This window comes from Pinus tabuliformis, chromosome 5_2 (assembly GCF_031772625.1).
Source record: "Pinus tabuliformis cultivar Carrire ecotype Pingquan chromosome 5_2, CPIR1, whole genome shotgun sequence".
NCBI classification, from domain to species: Eukaryota; Viridiplantae; Streptophyta; class Pinopsida; order Pinales; family Pinaceae; genus Pinus; species Pinus tabuliformis.
Genome location: NC_142306.1, coordinates 783,810,896 through 783,816,109, shown reverse-complemented (window position 1 = coordinate 783,816,109; position 5,214 = coordinate 783,810,896).

Genomic DNA, 5,214 nt, shown 5'->3' with positions numbered 1-5,214 from the left:
GAGGTTCAGACCACTGGCCTGTCTAGCTTGAAGCCACTTTTATGGGTACACTGAGGAATAGACCTTTTAGGTTTGAAAATATTTGGCTCTCTCACCCTGACTTCACTAGCAACATTGAGAAATGGTGAATGGAAGAGTTTCCCTTTCAAGGCACTAAAATGTACATGCTACAACAAAGAATTAAACACATCAAAGCTAGACTCAAAGATTGGAACAAAAAACAGTTTGGCAACATTTTCAAAGCCAAAAAAGAAGTTGAACAAAAACTTCAGGGGATTAATCAGCTTATGATCACAGATGGCTTTATCGAGGAAAGGAATACTCAAGTTGATGTCCTTCAGAAGGAATGGGATGAAAGGTGAATGCAAGAGGAGATTTTCTGGAGATAGAAATCAAGAGTACAATGGATTAAAGAAGGGGAAAGAAACACAAAGTTTTTTCATAAGTCAACTTTGAGTCACAAGTCACATAACAGAATTTTGAAACTCAAAGATTCTCAAGGAAAAGAGCTCATCACCCACAAAGAAATGGAATCTGTCCTAGTTCAATAATTCCTTAACATTGCAAAGGAGCCTCTCTTAGACAGGTCTCAGTTTATTAATAAATTCACAAGGTACATCCCGAAGCTGGTAATAAGGTAAGACAATGATAATCTCAATAGGCCATTATCTAAAGATGAGGTTAGGGAAGTTAGCAATGAGATGCAAAATGGGAAAGCTCCTGGCCCTGATGGTTTCAATGTGGACTTTTTCAAACCATGCTGGAAAACAGTCAAACAAGACATCCTTAATGTAGTTGAAGACTCAAGAAGATCTAGATCGGTCCTGAAGGCTCTCAATGCCTATTTGATAGCTTTGATTTTGAAGCAGGAAAAGGCCATCACACCAGACAGATTCAGACCCATAGCTTTGTGTAATGTGGTGTACAAAATTATTTCCAAAGTGATCGCTAATAGAATCAAGCCCCTTCTTCCAGCTTTTATCTCAGAGGAGCAAATTAGTTATGTGGAAGGAAGATAGATTCTCAACAATATAATTCAAGCTCATAAGATGGTAAACTCTTTGAAAAATAACAAGCAAGCTAGAATGATCATACAACTTGACCTAGAGAAAGCTTATGACAAGCTAAGCTGGTCTTACATCAAAGAAATGCTGAAAGATTATGGTTTTGATCACAATTGGATCAGATGGGTCATGGCCCTTGTATCCACAGCCAGTTTTTCAATCTTGTTTAATGGATCACCATCAAGAACATTCATGCTTTTTAGGGGTCTAAGACAAGGAGATCTACTCTCCCCCTTCCTCTTTGTGCTCATGATGGAAGGGCTAGGTAGAGCGATAAAATGGCAAGTGTTGAGGGAAGAATCCAGGGTTTGAAACTCACCACAAATGGTGCAGCTTCAACTCACCAACAATTTGTGGATGACACTATGCTGCAGGGCGTTCACATGGGTAAGGAATCCAATGCTTTTAAACAAATCCTAAATGACTTTTCTATGGCCGCTAGTATAGAGGTAAGCCTTGACAAATCAAAAGTTTACTTTATTAACACTGACATTGCTATTCAAAGAAACCTTACCAGAATTCTAGGGTTCCAAAGGGATTAGTTACCCTCTAAGTACCTTGGAATTCCCCTTACAGAAAAACCTCTAAGTAGGGGAGTTTGGGACCCAGTCAGTAACGAATTGATCTGGAAGTGGACATTTAGATCTTTGAATTTAGTAGGGTGCCTTGTGCTCACAAAAGCTGTTCTACAGGCCATACCCATTTTCATGATGTTATCTCTTCCTGTTCCTAAAGGAGTTTTGCAAAAGATCAGGAACATCCAAAGAGATTTTCTTTGGGGCAAAGGGGAAGAGCAAAAGAAATGGGATTTGGTAGCTTGGGATAAGATTTGCAAACCTAAGGCCCATGGAGGTTTGGGGCTTCATGACCCTGAAACCCTCAGTAGAGTTTCACGTGCAAATCTTTGGTGGAGGTGGCTCAAGGATTTGGTATCCCCATGGGCAAAGCTTTGGAAACAAAAATATGCACAAAATTTGTAGGAGAGGCATTGTCGAGTAGCACATATTCTGGGAGATCCGAGATGGGAACTTGGCAAGATTCTAGGAAGATAACTGGTAGCAAGAACCAAACCTATTTAGAGAAGAACTAACCGAACTCAATAATGACACTGACAACAAAGGTTTATGCATGGTAAGTGATTTCTGGGATCAAGTAAGGAACAATGGTAAATGGAGAACTTGGAAGGATCTAGGCTACATAGAAGAGAGCCCTTTGAAAGCTCAGGAAAACTCTCTTGCTATGGACTTAGAACATAGGAAGATTTTGGTTTCATCCTTGTCTGACCAACTAAGATGGGGAAGAAGCAAAGAAGGTAACTTAACCTCAAATAAGCCAAGCAAGTAGCCACAGGGTGTGATTATCAATACCTTGATAAGGCATGGAACGAACTTTGGCAGAACCCACATTGGATGAAAATAAAGATGTTCATGTGGTTGGTTCAACAAAAGAAATTTCTAACTTGGGAAAATCTTCTGAAGAAAGGTTTTGTTGGCCCATCCAAATGCTATCTGTGTGGTACACACGAGGAGACAATGAAACACTTACTCAACCTTTGCCCTTTCACCTCAACCTTGTTGGATTGGGTGGCCTTAGTCTTCATACAAACTGGCATGGATGGCCTCAGTATTACCAACACTCTGAGGAATTGGAGAAGAAGCTTCTTAGGCAGTGAGCTCATCAACACCTCTTGGACTCTGGTTCCAGGCTTCCTAATTTGGGATGTCTGGAAAGAACGCAATGACAGGATTTTCAAAAGCAAAACTTGCCCAACCCAAAACACTATTGCATAGATATTAAGATAACTAAAAGATATTGTTGGTGTCATGTTAGGGTGACCTCCTGAGGAACCGAATCTACCCGAGGACAAGCTTATACTGTTGTAGTTGGGTCTCCAATGGCAAGTTCCCTAGAGCATACACAAGGAAGTAAGATAGATAAATCTTGATAAAGATTTTTGGCATCCTCCACCTCATGGTTTCTGGAAAATTAACATAGATGGAGCTTCTAAAGGTAACCCAGGGATGGATGGGTTTGGCGGGGTCATCAAAGATGAGCAGGGGTGCATAAAGGATATCTTTCATGGTCATCTAGGAACAACTACAAACAACATGGTGGAGCTCATGGCCTTAGAGTAGTGCCTGGAAATACTAATTGAGTCAAATTCTCACAATGCAATTATTGAAGCTGACTCGGAATTGGTTATTAATGCGGCCAAGCAGATCTGCAATGGAAAAGCACCTGAAAAAGTATCCAAACATTGGCGACTTTTGCAGGTCTTTCAGCGCATTCATTCCCACCTACAAACCCTGAGACCAGCCAGCCTCGTTCATGTGCGAAGAAAATCCAATATGCTAGCTGATTGTCTAGCGAATAAAGGAGTGTTATGCAAAGAATGTTACAGTAGGTACCTGTGGGATTCAACACCCTCGGGGAATTTGCGAGAGGATTGTCAAAGATAGGTAGACAAAGACATGGAAAACTTCCATACCATTAGGTCTGAACAAGAAGAAAGAGTAGCGGAAGCTAGAGAAAGCGGGGTTGTTAGCCTTTATTAACCATTTGATTTAGAAAAAAAGGGGGGGGTGGCGGAAGAGAGAAGAAAATTGTGCAAAATAGAGATTTCCATAGGGGAGAGGCACATGGTAATCAGCAGGCCTCTTAGCAAGTCACTGGCCACGGATCCTGACTGCCTTTGTAATCGTATGGCCATCGGGTGGAAAAGTAATTGGAGGATAACCACAAAAATGGACCCAATGCTTTATAGATAAGTGGTTTATTTTCCTCATCAGGTCCGAAAAGGAAATTAAAGACCGTGCAGGTTTTCGCTCTGATATCTTGGAGGAACGTTAGATCATCAGGGGCTTTATCGTATGGGTTTCAGGTTTTAAAAGTGCTCGAAACTTATGTTTCAAACCGGACCTGAACATTCTTTAAACTCTGGCTCACTTTCCTTATCGGGTCCATGCACTGGGTAAAAGGGATGCTTGTTGCCAAAATGCTAGTTTCGTGACCGTCAAATCTCACGAGATCTTGGATGGAGATTTTTTGTAAGCCTCAGATTGAGGGTTTCGGGTTCTTTTTTGGGTTGTGTAGTTGGTTACCCTTTATAGGGTTAGCCCGTGTTGGTCCTTACATTGTAAGGCCTTGTAAATTATGTAATCTTTCTTTTAGTTAATAGAAGGCTCCACTCTTATTTGACCAAAAAAAAACATTTTAACTGGACCAAATTACGTATAAATAAAAAATAAAAATAAAATAAAAATAATAACTATAATTATAATTATAAATATTACTAACTTAACTCTGGATCTACCAAGAACTGACAAGGATCAAATATCTTGAGGTGAAAACCTCTTTTAGAATGAAAAGAGATGGGATTGCTCTAAGCGCTTGGTAGATTGGCAGTTATGATGCATCTAGGTTGGTTTAAAGTTGTGTATATTATGTCGAAACTACATGACAATAATGACTATTTTTTTGGCCCTGCTTTGCCATGGAATTTTTGTAGGTTTTAACCCCATACAGAAATTACCTGCATATGAATTCTAAAACACATAAAATAAACAATACGAGAGCATAACACATAAAACACATATACATAGAGATTTTCCCCTCGATCCCAAAACCGGGACTACCAGCTTGATTTTTCATTATGTTCCTTTCAATGTTACAATAAATATTTATACATGTTGAAGCATCCAATACCATGGACTGAAAACCATCACGTCCAAAACCATGGACCGAAAAACATCGCGTCCAAAAAACATGTGTGAAAATCATGCACAAAACCATAGGTGGGTCCACCCAACCTAACATAGGGTCCAAAACCACAATTTTCTGGGGCAGTGCCCCGATCCCTATAAAGTGGGGTTACAGGTACCCCTCAAACCCCCTGTGACCTCCCCCCTTCTAACCCATGGTTAACTACGTGGGCTAGTCATGGAAATAATATAACACAACCCAACACTTTTGCACTTGCCTCGCACTCGAGTTTCGTTGACATTCAATTAGTTTGTGGTTTTTTTTTGCGATTTTAACTAAAGTTTTGGGAAATTTCTCAATATTTCTATTTTCTCGTAAATTAAAAAATAAATTTCTAATTTCGAAAACTCTTCTTTCTAATTTTCCATTGGCTAAGCGAACCTTGACG